The 19,908-nt window shown below is 44.3% G+C and overlaps 1 protein-coding gene across 3 annotated transcripts in view; it reads left to right on the top strand.

Moving 5' to 3' along the window:
* LOC115092050 (intraflagellar transport protein 88 homolog) overlaps positions 1 to 19,908 on the top strand; it is a 283,575-nt gene that overhangs the window by 238,139 nt on the left and 25,528 nt on the right. The gene's annotated exons all lie outside the window — the stretch shown is intronic.

Genomic DNA, 19,908 nt, shown 5'->3' with positions numbered 1-19,908 from the left:
ATCAGAGAACGCTTTAACACCTAATATAATAGTAAGATAGCATTACATTTTCATAATATAGTGCAGTACTAGTTTGACCTGAGGTTCAGAGCAAAATTTAGTGTTTTATTTCTCTATTTCTGCCAAGCACGTTGTGTTTTGACATTTGAAAAACTGAATACATTTGATTCTTTGACAAGCAACTATATTGAGCCACAACAGTGGCTGATTTGTTTTTATTCATTTATTTATTTTCATTTGTATTTTTATTTACATGTGTACTTTGTCAGGTGATTCTTCTGGCATCTTTCTAGGGAACTGGAAAATAATAGCTTGTGAAAATAAGATTATTTGGTTGCATATGTTTCTGCTCTGAAACTCTTTATTTAGTCTGTTAAAGTAAGTTGTATTTAAGCTGTAAGAAGCATTGCCTGTATGTACCCAGATCAGTCCAGACTCCTGGGTTTTGCCTCCTTTTCAGCAGAAAGTTTCATAGGCCCCGCCTCTTAATCCAGTGTGCTACCTGCATATCCTCAGTATTTCACTGTCTCCAGCAGATGGAGCTGGTGCAAAAGCTGCAGTTCTGTCCCTGAGTTAACCTAATTCCTTTTTTTTTTTTTTTTTCTTGGACATTGTTGAGACTTTCCTCCCAGGAGGTTGGCAGGTCCTGGTGGGACCATTCCTCCTGGTAGTAGGTTAAGGTCAAGCAGGGGTTGGGGACCCCAAAATTACTCTTTCTGAAATGCCAGGGATGACAGCTGGTGGTCTGGCTCTCTTCTCTTCAGCGAGGATCGTGGGAAGCCTCTGCCACTATTCTTCAGGGAAGTAAATTCTTTATTGTTAGTAAAGTTTTTGCAAAAGAAAAGAGAAGCGGTGGTTTTTTTTCCTGGCATTTGCCCTGTCGCTGGTGGCAGGCGGAGGCAGGGTGTTCAAGCCAAATTGATCCTGCAGCTCCCGATCCCATTTGCTGTTTTCGGTGTCTGCCACGCAGTCAGAGTCGCACCAGGCTATGCCGTGTGCAAGCCGCTGCTCCTTGTGTGGGGAGCACTGCTCACAGCTCTCCAAGGCCGGCTGATGCTCCCGCTGCCTCTCCGGTGGGGAGGGCTCTTTGCGAATATGTGGTGGCATCATCTAAGCAGCACAGCCCTGATAGGTCGCCAGCTGCACTAGAGGAAGCAGCCGATCTGTTCCCGATAAGTGTGGGAATGACGGCCATCTTAAAAACTTTTGCGGCTGCTGAGGAGAAAGTGGCAGGGGCAGGGGATCTCCCACCAGCGCTGTTGCCAGCTGATTCTAGCCCCGAGGAGGCCTGGGGGGGGGCCCTAGAGGGGCAGTTGGGGGCAGGATTTGTGTGGGCCTTCTCATTTTTCTCCGGATTTTATCCTTTTACTACATAAAGCATATCTGGCCAGTAAGGCCAAGAGGAGCTGCACCCCCAGGCGCAGGCCCCTTGAGGGTTTTCCTAGAAAGGTGCCCAGATTGTCAGAGACACCAGGGGCCACAAGGGTCCATAAGGTCAGAGGTCCAGTGGTGCAGGGGACCGGGGTTGCCCTCGGGGGATGGTCCTCACAGTGTCCCTCCTCCCAGCAGTGGTCCGGATCAGGAAGGAGAGCCTGGGAAGTTTCCTTCCATGGAAGGGGACAATCCTAAGTTTGTTCGCCTATTTCAGAGGGAAGAGCTGGGTCCTATGATCCCGCATGTCCTGACGGAGTTAGGAATAGCGGTTCCACAGGAGGAGCTGGACCAAGACAAAGTGGATCCAGTCATGGCTGGTTTGAGGGGCACGGCCAGAACCTTTCCTTTCCGTAGGATGGTCAAGCAATTGATGATCAGGGAGTGGGACACTCCGGAGACTGGTCTTAAGGTTAGTTGGGCTATGGATACTCTTTATCCCTTGCCTGAGGAGACCCTGGACTTCTTGAGGGTGCCGAAGGTGGATGCTTCCATGTCGGTGGTCACAATAGCTGGCACAGCAGCTCTGAAGGATCTGCAGGACAGGAAGCTCGAGGTGCACCTCAAGAAGATATTTGAAATTTTTGCTCGGGCATCTGAGCTGCAGTATACAGCATTTTTATGCTTCAGGCAAGCCTGAGATGGATGCAGTAGTTAAGAGTGCTAGGGATCTCTTGCCCCTGCAGGCGGAATGCTTAGAGGCAGCGGTAGCTTAAGGGGCCAACGCTTTATTATATTTATTTATTTATTTTGGTTTTTATATACCAGTGTTCAATATAGAATATCACATCGGTTTACATTGTAGCTGTGTTCAAAAAATTGAGGTCTTCTTGTTGTACATTATAACATCATCAAGTTCTTATTTAATATTGTGTTTGTAACTACATTATAACTTCAGAAAATATGTATTGAGCATTGTAATTAACTCTTTTATCACATCGTATTTAGTTCATATTTAGCATTGTTATCAATTCTTATTTAGTATTGTAACTTTAAGCTTACTTATTTCTTACAAAGGAGATTAGACTGTAATAGTAATGAGAGCATGTCCTACGTAGAGTTTTGTTATTATGGCTCTGAAATTAAATTCTTACAATGGAGATTAAATTAAATACAGTCATGATATTACATCTTATTCGCACCTCTTCTAGGACAATGGTGTCTGCGGTCTCGGCTAGCAAGCTCTTATGGTTGCGAAACAGGTTGGTGGACGTTTCGCCGAAGGCTCAGCTTGGGACACTTCCCTTTAAGGGCAAGCTCCTTTTTGGAGAAGACTTGGAACAGTTGATAAAGCAGCTCAGAGATAATAAGGTGCACAAGATACCGGAAGAGAAGCCTAAAGGGTCCAAAGGGTTTCTGCCGGTTCGCTCTCGCTTTCAAGGCCAAAGGCGTTTCCATCAGCGCAGAGCTCAGGGCGCAGACTAGAGACAGACTTCTGAGAGGTTTCAGTCCTGGTCCCAGTCCTTTTGTGGACACAGAGCGAACTGAGAAGGCTCCGGTCAAGGACCTAGCGAAGCCAAATCCGCACAATGAAGTGAGGCCAACCCACTCCTCAATCCCAGCCATCAGGGGTCAGTTGATTCTCTTTTTTTTTTTTTTTTTTTTTTTAAAGGAGTGGGTCAAGATCACGTAGGACCAGTGGGTTCCAAGCTTGATTGGACAAGGCTACACTTTAGAATTTGCTCAGATGCTAAGATACCTGTTCATGGTATCTCCCTTTGCTTCATCAACGAAAATACGTATTACTCAGCAGACCATCCAAAGACTAAGAATGCTGGAGACCATTGTTTCCATCCCCCAGGAGGAGAGGGGGACAGGACATTATTCCATTTATTTTGTGGTACTGAAGAAGGAAGGGGCCTTCGTCCAATTCTGGACTTGAAGAAAGTAAATGTGGCTCTCAAGGTTCCCAGTTTCTGGATGGAGACTCTCAGGTCTGTCTGTCATAGCGGCGGTGCGAAGCCGGAAGTTCTTGGCTTCGCTTGATCTGATGGAAGCATATTTACACATTCAGATCCGCTGAGATCATCAGAGATACCGCAGATTCATGATCCTCGGGAAGCATTTTCAGTTTTGCGCTCTTTCGGTCAGTCTAGTCACTGCTCTGAGGACTTTCACCAAGGTAATGGTGGTGGTAGCGGCAGCCCTCACAAAGGAGGGAGTGGCATCGCAAGATGGCGGCATAGAGTGGCCATTGAACGCAGGCTGCCCTAAAGCTCGTTTCCTGATTCAATTTCCTTCATCATGCCATCTAAAAGAAAGGGGAAGGTTAGGATTTTTCCCTCTGAACCCTTACCTTCTCCTGGTTAGCTTGACATCTTGCGTTTCGTGACCCAGCCAGTGAACAAGAGAGCCAATGAACTCGGTGGGAGTTCCAGCAGGGGAGAGCAGGGATCATCGGCGGACGAGGTGTCCCTCAGCCCTGACCTTCACCCGCCTCCGGCACAACGTGACACTGGCAAGGACGCTTCTCAGCCGTGGACCGATGACACGGTAGGAGCAACTGAGATGGAAGGGGCGCTCCCTTGCCTCGCGCTGGAAACGGAGCGTTCTCCTTCTGCCGGAGCGGATTTGAGCATCGGCATCAGAGGCTTAGAGGCGGACCAACCTGGGGATCCGAGGAGGAGGGGAGAGGTGGAGGTTCCTGTGGTTGGAAGCCAAGGACAGACATCGACCAGCCCGAGTGGTGAGTCCTTGCAAATTATCTCAAGGCCGGAGGCGGTGACCCTTGAGGCATTATGGGACTTGGTGGGAGGCTACGGGATATCTCTTAAGACGCTTAGAGAATAAAATGGACTCTCTCACCTATAATTCTCAGCAGAAAATTCTTGAGATTCAGGAACAGGCCAGTATATCCACAAATAGGATCTTGGAGGCTGAAAATAAAATTCAGTCTATCCAAGCACTTAATGTGGTTACCATTAAAGAACAAATGGCCTATTCTAGACATCTGGAAATTTTAGAGAACAATGTTGGACATCTGAATTTGCGGATCCTGAACTTTCCCAAAATTGCTGGAGAAATACCTTTTATCACTTTGAAGCGGTTCCTGAAAGAAGCTCTTAGTTTCTCTGAAAAATTTCCCTCAATTAATTTCTGTCACTTCCTTAATAGGAGAGTTTCCTCTACAGGAGAAACCGCAGTTGTTAATATCCCTGCAGATTTAACTAGCTTTCTAGAAAATTCTAACCTGGATAGAATGGATAGAAATACTTTACTAGTACCCTTTATTTCTGTTCAAGACCTAAATAATGTAATGGGTAATTTCTTTAGGAAATTTCCAGTTATGTATATGGACAAGCAGTAAGAATTTATCCAGATTTGGCTCAGGTGTCACAAACTAGGAGAAGGGAGTTTTTAAGGCAAAATGTTATTTCTCTAGGTTTTTCCTTTTGTAAAGAGGGGTGATGAGTGTTTCATATTTTTCCAACCAGATCAAATTTGTCAATTCATAGATGCCCGTAGGCCCAACCACCTCACCCCAGTAACCTAAGTAAGGAGAGGTCATTTTCTTATTGTTAGCACCAGTGGAGTAATACTATGTTTAATGCCTAATTTAATAGTGAATGTCCTAATAATTCTTCCTTATATTATTCTCGTTGCCCTCATTTCACTTTTTTTTATATTTATTTTGATATCAGATTGGGATAATTAGGTGTGATTTCTTTTCTTATATTGTTAATTGTATTGTTTGACATGTATATATTATCCAACTGTGAAATGCAAACATTTTCTTTTGTTTGTAATTGAAAATGATAAATTAAGAATTAAAAAAAAGAAAGGAGGGTGTGCTGGTTCATCCATATCTGGACGACTGGCTCATCCGAGTGAAGTCTGAGGACCTTGCAGACTGGTGGTTGGAAGCGGTCTTGCACCGCTGAGATGCTTGGGTTGGGTTGTGAACCTGGCCAAGAGCCACCTTTCTCTTTCACAGGTTCTGGAGTTCTTGGGCGCGTGCTTCAATACCTGTGTGGGCAAGGTCTTTCTCACAGAGGAGGGATTGTCAAGCTGCAGGTGCAAGTTTGGAACCTGTTGGAGACCCGAGTGCCCAGGGTCTGGGATTACTTGCAGGTCCTCGGTTCCATGGCTTCGACCTTGGAGCTGGTCCCATGGGCATTTGCTCATATGGAGACCTCTACAGAAAGCGTTTGCTATCCCGGTGGGATCTGATTTCAGAGCAGTTTCATCTTCCACTACCACTTACAAAGTTCACCAGGTCAAGTCTTTTGTGGTGGCTTGGCTGGGGACCATTTGTGCTGCGGGGGTGGACCCTCAAGGTGCCTCAATGGATGGTAGTGACTACCGACGCCAGTCTCAGCAATTGGGGGGATGTGTGTCAGTCCCAGTCTGTGCAGGGCCAATGTTCGGCGGAGAAAGTGACCTGGTCCATCAATCACCTAGAGATGAGAGCAGGTGCAGCTGGCTCTGGAGGGTTCTTCCCCCTTCTGCAGAACTGTGCAGTCAGAGTTCTGTCAGACAGTCAATGATGGTGGCCTACATCAACTGCCAGGGGAGTACCAGAAGCTGAGCGGTTTTCTCTGCAAACGGAAGATGCTGATGTCCTGGGTAGATCAGCATCTGGCTTTGATAGCAGCGTTGCACGTAGCAGGGAACGACAATGTGCAGGCGGATTTTCTCAACCGACAACAATTGAATCCCAGAGAATGAGAGCTATTAGAGGAAGCAATGACCATCATTTCTCATAGGTGGGGCATGCCTGATGTGGATGTGATAGCAACCCAGAGGAATACCAAGGCACTGCTTTTCTTCAGTCATAGAAGAAAGCATGGAGCGGAAGGGGTCGATTGCCTGGTGCATCCTTGGCCATACAACTTTCTGATCTACATGTTTCCTCCATGGCCTCTGGTAGGCAAGGTTGTAAGAAGAATAGAAGTCCACCCAGGAAAGGTGATTCTCGTGGCCACTAAGGCCTCGGTTTGCAGAACTGGTCAATCTAGCAGTGGACGGCCCCCTAAAGCTGGGCCATCTACCAAATCTTCTATGGCAGGGCCTTATATTTTCAGATCAAGCAGATCACTTTTGAAAGGAAGCAATTAAGAAAGAAAGGATATCTGCAGGATGTTGTTTCTACTTTGCTGCGAGCTTGTAAGACCTCTGCTTCCTTGACATATGGCTGGGTTTGGAGAGTCTTGTGTGTCTTGGTGTACGGAGCAGGATGTTGATCCTCAGTGAGCTTCGGTGGCACAGATTCTGGCCTTTTTACAGAAGAGGCCTAATGAAAGGTTGTCTTTAGTTCCCTGAGAGTGCAGAGATGTCAGCCTTGGGCTGCTTGTGGGGCAAGATTCATGGAACACCTAGACCAGTGGTTCCCAGCCTGAGGTCCAATGACCCAAGATCATCACAGGGTATGCTAGAAGAGAAACAACCAAAGTGCAGCTGATGAGAAATAGAACAGGCTAACCTTCCCTCAAAGAAGCTTGGCTCTAAGGCTGTTTGCTGCCTAATCCCAGTACCTGATCCATTCTAAGAAGAGGAAGATCGCAGCCTCAAGAAGTCCAAACTAGTGATGACCCTGAGGAGCCTTTCAGGCCACTGCTACATGTGTTCTGGCTGTCCTGATAGCCTAACAGTGAGGGGAGGAAAGCTGCACTGAGGGAGTAGTATGGCCATGGCGAGGGTCTGAGGGAGGGCAAGAGGGTAGGGGCCATAGTGGGATCAGCACTCAGAAGGAGACAGAGAAGATATTTATTTTATTTATTCATTTAAGGGTTTTTTATATACCGAGGTATGGCTGTGTGCCTTCACCCCGGTTTACATGTACAACAACTAAATTACATTTGACAGTAGACATTTAACATTTCACAGGGGAGGAGAGGGAAGAGAGAGGAAATAAGATTGAAAGTACTTGGAAAGGGCCTCCTTAAGAGGGAGGAGAGCAGGAGGGAGTGCTATAAACTGGTTGGCACCTTATAGGGAGCCTCAAATGGGCTGCTGCTACCTATTGTTTTACTGAAAATTTTGAATTAAGAATGTGCAACCCCCATATTCTTGATTTGTTTGCATTTTTATTTCAAGGTTTATTATTCATCTAGATTCGGCCCATTTAAGTTTTTTGGTTCATTCATTTGCCAAACCAAAAAAAAATTAAATTAAGAAAAAACCCTGAAGTGCTTAAAAAAAAAAAGGCCTCTGGTGGACATGACTGGGCCTTGGTGCCGAGGCCTAGGCTCAGCTTTAGGGGCTGGTGTTGAAGCCTAGCACAAAGGCTGGTCATGTTGCCAAGGCCTGGGCCCACTGCTGGGGCCCAGCCCTGATACCTGATCCCATAACTGATGCCCGGCCCAGAGGCCTAATCCCAGTGGCAAGGCTCGAATTGAAGTCCTGGTCCCAGCATTAAGGCCTAAATCCTAGGTCTGGTTCCATCGCTGAGGGCCCAGTCCCATCGAAAGGGCCTGGGTCCAGCCTTGAGGCTTAGGCCCTAGGCTCTCAATGTCGTCTTCTGTCCCTGCATTTCAAAAAATGCCATACGCTTAGCAGCATAGTGATGTCCCTATGGCACATTCCGTATTTAAACTTTATATATTACAATGGTTCTTCAGAGCATATTATTGTTATTATTTTCATCAGTATACCATATGGCATTTAGCTGCATGTAAAATAGAAGTATGAGCAGGTCCATGAAATTTTTGGAGGTTAAAAAAAGGGATCCACACTCCACAAAAGATTGGGAACCCATGACAGAGAGGAATAGAGGAAATTGTTTTTAAAATGGTAAATCAAAATTGAATTGTGTGAGCTGTTTCAGTAGACATCTACCATCTTGCTCTGCTCACTCCTCCTCCTGAGAAAACCACTATTGAGCTTGATTTGAATATCCCACTGGCTTTTTTTTTTTTTTTTGCATTAAAGTATTTCACCATGTCTTTGTGGATTGTGAGGCAAGAGACCAATGTTTAGATTGCCTTCAGCACTTAGTAAATGTATTAAGATTTATTTAATGCATATCCTAGAGCAGGGGTGTCCAAACGGTCCTACGGGACCCCCAGCAGTCGGATTTTCCTGATATCCCTAATGAAAATGCATGAGATTTATTTGCATGCACTACCTCCTGTGTTTGCAAATATTTCTCATGCATATTCATTAGGGATATCCTGAAAACCTGACTGCTTGGTGGGGCTCATAGGACTGGTTTGGACACCCCTGCTCTAGAGTATGATATTTCACTATCAAAATATCCTGGGATCTGAAAATCACAATTTAAATACAAGAAAAACTTTAAAATCTTTTTTTTACTATATGTTTCACAAGGTTATTTGGAATTTCCCTGGATATAGAGCACATTATGAAACCATTAGGCATTAGGGATTGCTTCTTTAAACACAGGTCCTAAAGAAACTAAAGCCACTCCTTCACTTTCAATGACTTTCGCCTCGTTCTTCAATCCATTATTTTTTCGAAACTTGATTACTGCAACTCAATCTTACTTGGCCTCCCCTCTAACAGCATCAAAACCCCTACAGATGGTACAAAATGCCGCCAGCCAGGAATCCTAAACTAACACCAACAGAAGAAAACCATATTACCCCCATCTTGAGCAACCTCCACTGGCTACCCATTAAACAGAGAATCCTATATCAAAACCTTAACCATCATTCACAAAGCAATCCATAACGCCGCACCTATATCTCTACAAATTCAACTTCGGCCACACTTATCTTCTAGACCCATCAGAAACGCCTACAAAGGCACATTAGTCGCAGCTCCTGCCAAATCAACACTAAGAAAAAGAGCTCTCTCCACTGCAGGACCCACACCAATGGAATGCGCTCCCCACCAGACCTACGACTCGAACCCAATCTACCAGAATTCAAAAAAAGGTTAAAAACCTGGCTCTTCAGGCAAGCATTCCAATTCCCCAGAGTGTAAATAAGCACCTCCTCCTGACTTTTCAGATCCAACCATTGTAGGGTGTCACGAATTGCTTGACACTTAATTTCTTACACGTAATTTCTTTCACGTACTGCTTGACACTTGCTTGACACTTAATTTCTTACACTTAATTTCTTACATGTACTTGCTAGTCCGCAATGCCTATTTAACAGTCATTTAACAGAGGACATATTATATAACCGTTTACTGCAGTCGATATACGCTACTAAAGTCCATTGTAAAAAGGGGAACACACACATACCATTCAAAACACGAACAAGGTTATTTATTATTTGTTAAATATTATTGACACTCTCATTGTTCCTTGTAATAATGTTAATGTTAATGTTCATTGGTTGATTGTTATTGTTCAATGTTCTATGTAAAAAACCCCGGTCTAACCTCCCAGACCAGGGCAACCTTTTTGTTACATGTAAACCGGATTGATTTGTATTGCATACAGGAATTCCGGTATATAAAAATTAAAAATAAATAAATAAATAAATAAATTATTGGAGCTACCTTCATATTACCTAATGCCTCATAATTGTAAGTTAATAATGCCGTGTTGATGCAAGTAAGTTAAGTTGTAAACTGATTACAAAAGAGACACGTGCTATGCTCGTTCAAATGTGACTAGTTTATTGTACATCATGATCACCATAGACAGGAACAGGATGTATAATCGTTTTCTTCACATGCAATAAAGCATAACAGTTTTGCTAGGAAATGTTATGATAAAATGCTTGAAAATTTCATACTGTGCTCACTTCAGAATTGCAGAAACACAGCAACTTGTTAAACTGTCTTTCTCGTACAACTCCTCCTTAAAGGATTCCGATGACGTCAACGATCACTGTACTGGCTGATCAACTTCTTTTGTTGAGTCTTCTAGAATCTTGGTTCACTGGTTTCGTGAGAATGTCCAAAATGTTTCGTTCACATGGCACAAACATTAGCCATATAGTCCCATCTCTAACCGTCTCCCCTCAGAAAATGGTGTTTGACAGTGATATGCTTTGAGTGCACAGAGATCGATATTCAAAGGGTTAGTTTTTGTAACTTTTTGAGCTACCTGGACAAAACTCGAGATTTAAATTTCTCCAAGGATAAGCAGGATGGTAGTCCTCATGCATGGGTGATATCATCGGATTGACCCGGCATGGAACTTTGATCTCAAAGAATCTAGAACTTTCAATAATGCCTTACTGAGCATGTGCAGCAGTAGTCGTCATCATCTCCCCTAGGCAGAATCCCTAAGTCTCTTTTTTTTCCACAGAGCTGTGTGTCTCAGAGTATTCAGCTTTGCTCTCTCCTCACATAAGAACATAAGATATGTCATACTGGGTCAGACCAAGGGTCCATCAAGCCTAGTATCCTATTTCCAGCAGTGGCCCAATCCAAGTCACAAGTACCCTGGAAAGTACCCAAACACTAGATAGATCACAAGCTACTGTTGCTTATGCGCCACTCGGAGCTTATGCGCCCAGAGAGAGGAGACGGACAGCCGGAACAAATAAGCTATGAATTTTGGATCAACCATGGAATAGACAACAGGAACGGACATACTCCCCTGACGAAGAAAGAACGAAATGCAGCTGTGTCGGGAGATAAGTCTTTAACAGTTTTTATTTGGACATTGGCAGTCTAACATATAAGATCATGGCGTTCACAAAACCCTTTTGGGGATTTTAAAGGAAAGACGTATAGACAAACGGAGATATGAGACATAATCTTCCACAAGCAAAGGGATAACGTAATTGAGAGTATTCAAAAAAATATAAGTTAGATTATCCTGTTTCATGCACAGTGGAGATTACAATTGTTTTTTATAAAAAAAAATTTTTTTGATTTAATATCATATTAAAATTATTTATAAAACAAATAAAAAGAACAAAAGGAGGAAGGAGGCAAGTTGATGATTATATCATAAGAAGGATGCAAGGCCGTGGAGGCATGCACCAGTAATATGAAACTAGCCTCGTTCTTCTATATATATTTTATTACAATCGATAAAAATAGAATGGTTCATTTAGAACTTTTTTTGTAGATGAGAGCACGGGATTTTGGAAGACATATATTACATTTCTCATCACATGCGGAGAAGGATACGGCTTATTAATAACCGTCATAACAGTTTATGGATTATCCTCTAGGAACTTATCCAAACCTTTTTAACCCAGTTACACTAACTGCTGTAACCACATCCTCTGGCAATGAATTCCGGAGCTTAACTATGCGCTAAGAGAGAGAGAATTTTCTTCGATTTGTTTTAAATGAGCTACTTGCTTACTTCATGGAGTGCCCCCTATTATCTGAGAGAATAAATAACAGATTTACATTAACTTGTTCAAGTCCTTTCATGATTTTGTAGACTTCTATCATATCCCCTCCTCAGTCGTCTCTTCTCCAAACTGAACAGCCCTAACTTCTTTAGCCTTTTCTCATAGGGCAGCCGTTCCATGCCCCCTTATCATTTATGCAATTTATCACAATCTGCTTAAGATTTAACTACTCAGCATAATTTGTGTCATCTGCCAAATTTGATCACCTCACTCGTTGTACCCCTTTCCAGATCATTTATAAATATATTAAAAAGCAGCTGTCCAAGTACAGATCCCTGAGGCACGCTACTATTTACCTTTTTCCATTGTGAAAACAGAGCATTTAATCCTACTCTCTGTGTCCTGTCTTTTAACCAGCTTACAATCCACAAAAGGATATTGCCTCCTATCCCATGACTTCGTTGACATATGCTGTCAAGAATCTCTTAAGGATTTGGCTAGACCTTTCCATCTGTCCATTACTCTGTGGATGATATGCGAATGAGAAGTCCAAGAAATTCCCAGTCTATTGCAGAGACTCTCCAGAAACGAGCCATGAATTGCACTCTTCAGTGAAGAGGATATTCTCTGGTAACCCATGGAATCTGAAGATATGTTGAAAAAAGAGATGAGCCAATTCTGGTGCAGACGGAACTCCAGGAGGTGGTGTGAATTTGAGCATTCTTGGAGAACTGGTCCACCACTACCCAAACAGAAGTATAGCCATTAGAGAGAGGTAGGTCTGTGACTAAGTCCTAACCAGATGGGTCATCGGTTTCTCAGAAGCTGCAATAGCTGTAACAGCCCCCATGAGCAAGCATGAGAACTCTTATGAATAGCACAATTAGGATAGGATTCCACATAGCGCTGCACTCTTGCTTTACTTGAGGCCACCAGTAGTGGCGAAGAAGAAGCAGGTCAAAGGTTCTGGTGACTCCAGATGGCCTGCTAGGCAGGAATCATGGGCCTATTCCAGCACTTTTTCTCACAGGTGTTTTGAAACCACTGTTTTCCCTGGCGGAACAGGCACTGCCGCTTTGACCACAATTCTGGCCGGATCATTGATGTGGTTAGGAGGTTCCTGGGAGTCCTTGGTTTCACAGGATCGGGAACAGCATCAGCCCATTAGGTGTTTTCTGCCAGCCAGTACCTGAGCTCAAAATCGAAGCAGTTAAAAAAAATATAGAGACAATCGAACCTGTTGTGGATTTAGGCACTGGGTCTGTGGAAGATATTCCAGATTCTTATTGTCCATGAAGATTGTGATTGATTGTCTAGCCCCCTTCAAGAGATGATGCTGCTCCTACAGGGCCAGTTTAACGGCCAGGAATTCTCTGTCTCCAATAGTTCCTTTCTGTGGGGGTGAACTTCTTGGAAAGAAAACACATGGCATAAGGGTCACTTGATCATTGTGTTGAGCAAGGACTGCCTCTACCCTAACACTAGAGACATCTACCTCCACAATGAAGGATCTAGAGCAGAGCTTTCCAAAGTGTGTGTCACAACACATTAGTGTGTCGCCTGCAGTCTGAAGGTGTGTCGCCTGGTCCACATAGCAACAGGGAACTACAGCAGAAAGATCGGCAGGGCCATGTTGGAGCTTACCTCACCACGGCCCGAAGAAAAGGATCACGTTCACTCCTCCTCCTCCAGCCCGGAAGAAAAACGTTGCCGGAGCCATGTGGGCAGGAAGGAGGAGGACAGGGGCTTCCCCGGTGGGCCGGCTACTCCCATCATGGTCTTTTTTTTTTTTTTTTTAAAACAAGGATTCCCACAAAGAAAATAAGAAGGGTTGCTGCGGCCCAAATAAAATCTACAAGTCTCAGTAGAACCGATGAGACCGTGCTTGAAGTGAGGCCTGTGGGCTGCATCACATCTCATTCTGCTGTGCCTGAAGAGGCCCATCCTGCCGCGGTGTGAAGAGAGATCTGGCGGGGCTGCTGAAGAGGACCTGTGTGCAGGGTCGGTGCGCCACCAGTCTGGGGGTGGCGATGGCATGACTTCTCCTCCTTCCTGTCCGCACGGCCCGGAAGAGGAACTGGTGGGTCCGCGTGGGCGGGAAGAAGAAGAGGCATGCAGGAAAAAGAAGAGCGCTGGCCATTGCAGGCATTGGCTCCAAGTTCACGCGGTTTGTCCAAGAAGCAGCAAGTAACAACTCCCCACCTCTCGCCGCCTCAGCCTCACCTCCACGCAAGTGCATTCCCCGAGCTGTCGCAGGAAGAGGCATCAAGGGCCCGAGGAAAATCAACAGTGTCACCTCCCTCCCCTCTGCAGAAAACAGAGCAGCATCAGCCCCCACGGCCTCAAGAAAAATGAAGAGGTCCTCTGCCATGGGGGCTGAAAGAGGAGGCTGCTGCTGTACTTCTACTGGGGAGGGAGGAGGAAGTGAATGAGTGAGAGCATGTGTGTGTGTGTATGTCTTTGTGAGGGTATGTGTGTATGAAAGAGCATATCTGTGTGAGAGCATGTGTGTATAAGAGCATGCATGACTGTGTATGACAGTATGTCTGTGTGTGTGTCTGTGAGATCATGTTTGTGTGTGTGCCTGTGAGAGCATGTCTGTGTGTGTATCTGTGAGATTATGTGTGTTGGTGTGTGTGAGAGCATGTTCTATGATTCAGCATGTGTGTTTATATGAGAGAGAGAGATTGGGAGGAACAGCTCCTCACCTCTCCCCTGCTAATCCACAACAATCTCAGGGCATCTGGAAATCAAAAGATCCCAGGTATGAACAACCAGGGATTTTTTTTATTCTTTTTAAGTTTTAATTATTGCATAATGTTTGAAATATTTTATTGTCTTTGGAAAATGTATGAGTTTTAAATATTAGATGTTCAATTTGTCACCTGTTTTGAAATATTCTTTTTTATTAGTATGGTTCTACTTCTATTGATCCTTTTATATTTATGATTTTGATGTTTTTCAGGTATTGTAATATTTCTGTTTTTCCATTGTTGCACGTATAATAGTCTGGCCTGTTGCGGTTAACAGTTCAATTTTTGTCTGAATGTTTGTAATAATACTTTATGGTTACTTTATTCTGCATTTTTGTGAGGGCCTGTTTGTATTTTGCATCTGTGACTGAGTTGATATATTCTGCTAGTGTGGAGGTTCTGTGTAGGAATCTGTAGCAGCTTGGCTTTTTCTGTTTTCCTAATAGGAGGCAGCAGAACGGGCTTCAATGCCAGTAGCAGCAATCAGCACCTCCCCAAATATCCACATAGCAGTAGCAGAGGAATGAGAGAGGCTCTAAGGTTACTTGCAAAAAAAGGTCTGCCTTCAGTGTGTGCAAATGTATGAATAGGAGTCTGCCTGGGGGTGTATATGTTTGAATGCATGGGTGCCTGCCTGAGGCTGTATCTGTGTATGAGAACGAATGGGTGTCTTCCTGGGGTCTGCCTGTGTGAGAATAGGTGCCTGCCTGTGTGTGGTGTATGTGTGTGTGAGAATAAATTGGTGCCTGCTTGGGGGTCTCTGTGTGTGTGTGAGAATGAATGTGTGCATGCCTGGGGGGTGGGGAGGGAGCAGTGTGAGAATGAATGGGAGCTACTGGGGGTCAGTGTGGATGTAACATTATGTAATCCACAAAAATGTATGTATATATTTAAGGAAACATACATAAATTGTCGAAATATGTTTTGTGTCGTGAAATTATGTTTGTCTAAAAAGTGTGTCACCAACATGAAAAGTTTGGAAAGCTCTGGACTAGAGAAATCCAGATGTTAGAGAGAGAGATCTCTGAGAAATGTCTGCTTGAGGAGGTGAAAGGCTTGTACTGCTGCTTCAGACCAATGTCTGGTGTCATGCCCTTTTTAGTAACAGCAGTTCTCCTGGAGCCTCTGCAGTACTTTTTCATGTACTCGCGGTGATGAGCCAGGATGTGAGAGAAGATGAGAATGTCGCCTAGAGAGACGACAACGTGGGAATACAGAAGGTCCCTGAAGATTTCATTGACCATATTTTGGAAGACAGCAGGGGCATTGCACAGGCCAAATGACATGATTGTTATGGTTCATTGAAAATAATGTTTAAAGCCACTTGCTGTAGAAAAAAGTTTATTAAGAATGCTATAAAATAATATTTAAACCTTATATATTAAATAATAAGGTACCTTATGCAGAGGCAGAGTGCCACACAAGACACTAGCATAAAACACCATCTCAAATGATTTTACTGATAATACAGCATTATATAGAATTTCAGTTGTATATTTCCAACCCCTAAACTAGGTTACATAATTGTCAAAATTCTATGATGGCTTTCTATTATAAACAAATAATCTGAATGGCTGTATGGTAATTTTGCTTTCATTCTCCAAGTTAATTAATCCTTGCTAATATGTAAATGTTTTCTTGGAATTTGCCAGCATTATCAACCTTGTGCTTGTTCTAAGAATATTTTCTATAATCTTAGATAGAATTTCAATTGGCCTTGTCCTTGTTCTAGTTCTAGATATGCTTCTATAGTCTTGGATGGAATGAAAACTAACCTCATATCAGTTCAAAATGTTTTAAAGCCTTGTATTTCAGCATCTTTTATCTAACTTATGGAGTCTTTTGTTTAGAAAAAACAAGTACAAGGCTGAGGCTATAATGTTGCTAGTAATTACTAAACTGCTTATGATCAAAAATCTAAAACTCAGGAGTACAGGAATCATGACTTCATACGTGACATGTCAGAAAGTGTTTCACTGAGACTAAGGGCCTATGAGCACCCACATTATGACCAGATACAGCTGTTAAATGTTGTCTTCCATTTGCCTCCCTCCCATATTCAAATAAAATTATAGGCTCCTCTGAGGTCCAATTTTGTCAACATTTATGCTCCATGCAGGCTGTCGAATAGTTCTGTGATGAGGGGTAATGGATATCTGTGCTTCCAGGTTATAGCATTGAGACCTCTATAATTCTGTGTGTGGCCAGAGAGAACCATCTTTCTTGCCCACAAAAAAAGAATCTAGCCCCTGCAGGAGGTGAGGAAAGGCAGATGAAGCCTTGCTCTAGGTTTTCCTGAATGTAGATGGACATGGCTGCAGTTTTGGGAACTGAAAGCAGATAGACCTTGCCCCTGGGGGCATTTTACCAGGGAGCAGGTCAGTTGGACTGTTGTAAGACCTGTGAGGTGTCAGGGTGTCTGCTTGGTGCTTACTGAAAACATCCACAAATCCTGCATATGGAACAAGAAGACCCGGTAGGTCTAGGATCTGTGTCCGAGGAGAGGCAACATTCTTAGAAGCAATATCCCTAGTGGGCAATCTGTAGAGCCCCCCCCCCCCCCCCAATCTATGGAAGGATTGTGAAGCATGAGCCAGGGCAATCTAAGAATTATGGGATTGATGGCCTTAAGTAGAACATAGGAGATACTCTTCCAGTGCAGAAGTCCCATCTGGAGTGTGAAGGACTGGTAGCCACCAATGGGCGACCAGGAAGAGGTTCACCATATATTGAAGAGATGGTCACTTCTTTGTACAAAGACACCGTTGTACGGTTGTGTTGGTGGATCAAAGCTGCATATATAAAGTTGCCACCAGCTCCAGAATCCAAAATGGCTTTGGTTTGTGCCTCGGTATCTTGGAAGAAAAGGTGAACTGGCACCACTAGCTGTGGAGAGGATGAATACCAGCCTAGGATTGCCTCTCCAACCAACCCACGGCTCAGACATTTCCTGCCTTTTCTGAACAATGTTTAAGAATCCAGCCACCTTCCCAGACTCCTCACCGACGGACATTCACCGTGTAGTAGGAAGCCGCCATTGAACTCTTGGACACGTGTGATACTAGGACCCGATGAAGAGACGCATAAGGCATGCGTGCCCATTGGTGCACGCAATTAGGGGCACATGGGCAGGAGAGTCAGGTACCCTGCCCAATGATATCACACGCTCAGGACTACTTAGCCTGCCTGGACGTGAATTCATTGCCTCAGTAAGAAGGGCTCCTGGTTCCTGTCTTCCTTCTTGTTCAAGCCCTTCAGCCTGGTTTCTGCCTTCGGCTCCAGCCTAGTACCTGCCTTCAGCTTCTTCCTGGTTCCGTCTTCTCAGCTTTGATTCACTCTTTGCCTGAGGCTCTGCTGCAGTCTTCAGCTCTGCTTCAGTCTCAGCCTTGTTGCAAGCCATCAGCCTTGTCTTTGCCTGGCTTCAGCTGCAGCCTGGACTTTGGATAGGCTTTTGGACTCAGTCATAGTCTGGCTCATGCCAAGAATTGCTCACCCGCTGGTGGCATGGGTCTCGGGATTCTAACTACGAGGCTGCATCACAGCAAGAGGGGTTCACGCATACGCAGTTCCTTACAGTTTGCTGAGGCCAGGAGCTCGGTGACTGCATCCCTGCGATGGGCCATTGCTGCCTTAATCACCTAGATGCATAAGCAAAAAAAAGAATTGATTGGTCTCCTACACCAGTTCATGTAACAGGCCTAGCAGCAACTCAATCAAGTAAAAGACTCATTATGGACCTTGTCACTGCGTTTAGATGTAATACAGGTCCAACATACAATTTCAGTCTCTGTTCCAGTTCTGGGAAACCCTGCACTGGCACCTATCCGGACTAGTGAGTCCTTGATTCAACTACTGCCACCTCCAGGGTATGGGGAGGATCCTAAAGCATGCAGAGGATTCCTCCATGTATGCAAAATGCAATTTGAATTACTGCCAGCTTGTTTTTTCTCTGACCTTGTCAAGATCATGTATATACTCTTTCTGTTGGATGGTCCAGCCTCTCCCTTGTGGGAACAAGATGATTTGCTTCTCAGGAATTTGGACAGTTTCATTCAGAAATTCCATTTGATCTTTGATCAACCTGGGTGTCACATACGGTGCCACAGAGCTCCTTCATATTCGTCAAGGCAATCGCTCTGTTGGTGAATATGCGGTGGAATTCCGTACTTTAACTTCCGAACTTGGTTGGGACGAAGATAGCCAAACTGCCATTTTTTAGCAGGGATTATCTGAGAGAATAAAAGATGAACTTACACCCCGGTACCTTCCTCCATCCCTTGAAGCACTCATTGCCTTGGCTATTCATATTGACCTGAGATTCCAGGAACTCTCAGCGGACCTCACTCGAGGTTCCCAGACCTCTGAATTACTCGCAGTCCATCCTGGAACCACCAAAGGTGGTTGCCTTTGAAGAACCCATGCGATTGGGTAATACCTGACTTTCGCTTGATGAGAAACAAAGGTGAAGATTGCTAAATCTTTGTCTCTGTTGTACCACACAAGATCAATTTGTCCGTTGATGCCCCCTGAAACTGGAAAATTCTTTAAAGAGAAATCTTGTCTGGAAGCCAGCCTTGTACCATCTTGCTTCCTCTCCGCTACTAACTGTTCTGATATGTCTTACCTACAGAAAACACTCAGTTCAGACTAAAGCTTTAGTAGATTCCGGAGCCAGGGGGAACATTATTCAAGAATCATTGCTATATCAATATGGTTGCCCTACTACCAGCTTAACCACCCTCTGTGTCATTTCATCCGTCAACAGAAAACCCCTACCTGGTCGTATGACTACAGTTTCCTCGCCCATCATGACGCAGATTGGGTCTCACCAAGAGAACATTCAATTCTATGTACTATCTAAAGCATCCAGCCCTCTTGTACTTGGACTACCTTGGCTGAGTCTTCATCAACCATGTATTGACTGGAATTCCTTAAAGATTGACCAACGGAGTCCATCCTGCTAAGAACATTGTATCATTTCATCTTTGTCTCTGGCCTCTTCACTTTGATCCACCTCATCTGAAGTACCAGTTTTGCCTCTTCAATGTACATCCTGTTCCTACGTGCATTCTGAACTGTGTTCTCCTCCTGCCAAAGAACCTTTGTCAGTCGATCAGGACCAGTTTCAGTCCTTGTCCAAATTTTCAACCTTTTCTTCAGTTAAGTCTTCTGCTTTGAATGGTTTTTCAGTCCAGTCTCAAAACCAAAGAATCTCTGAATCCTGGGTCTGGACCCTCGAGCCCCCAGTTGATAAAATAGTACCTTCGTCTCCTCAGAAGCTGAAGAGAAGAAGCTTGAGAAGGGGGATACTGTTAGAATCCAGCCGCCTTCCCAGTCTCCTCAGTGGCGGACATTCACTATGCAGCAGGGAGCTGCCATTGGATGCTCTGAAGTGTGTGATACTAGAATGTGGCGAAGAGACGCTTAGGGCATGCATACGCATCTGTGCGCACAATTCAGTGCAAGTTGGCAGGAGAGTCAGGTACCCGCCCCGATGATGATGTCACAGGCTCAAGACTATTTAGCCTACCTAGACTTGGATTTGTTGC

The sequence above is a fragment of the Rhinatrema bivittatum genome, chromosome 5, assembly GCF_901001135.1.
Source record: "Rhinatrema bivittatum chromosome 5, aRhiBiv1.1, whole genome shotgun sequence".
NCBI lineage: Eukaryota > Metazoa > Chordata > Amphibia > Gymnophiona > Rhinatrematidae > Rhinatrema > Rhinatrema bivittatum.
The sequence above is the reverse complement of the archived record's forward strand: the minus strand, read 5'-3'. Positions and strand labels throughout refer to the sequence as shown.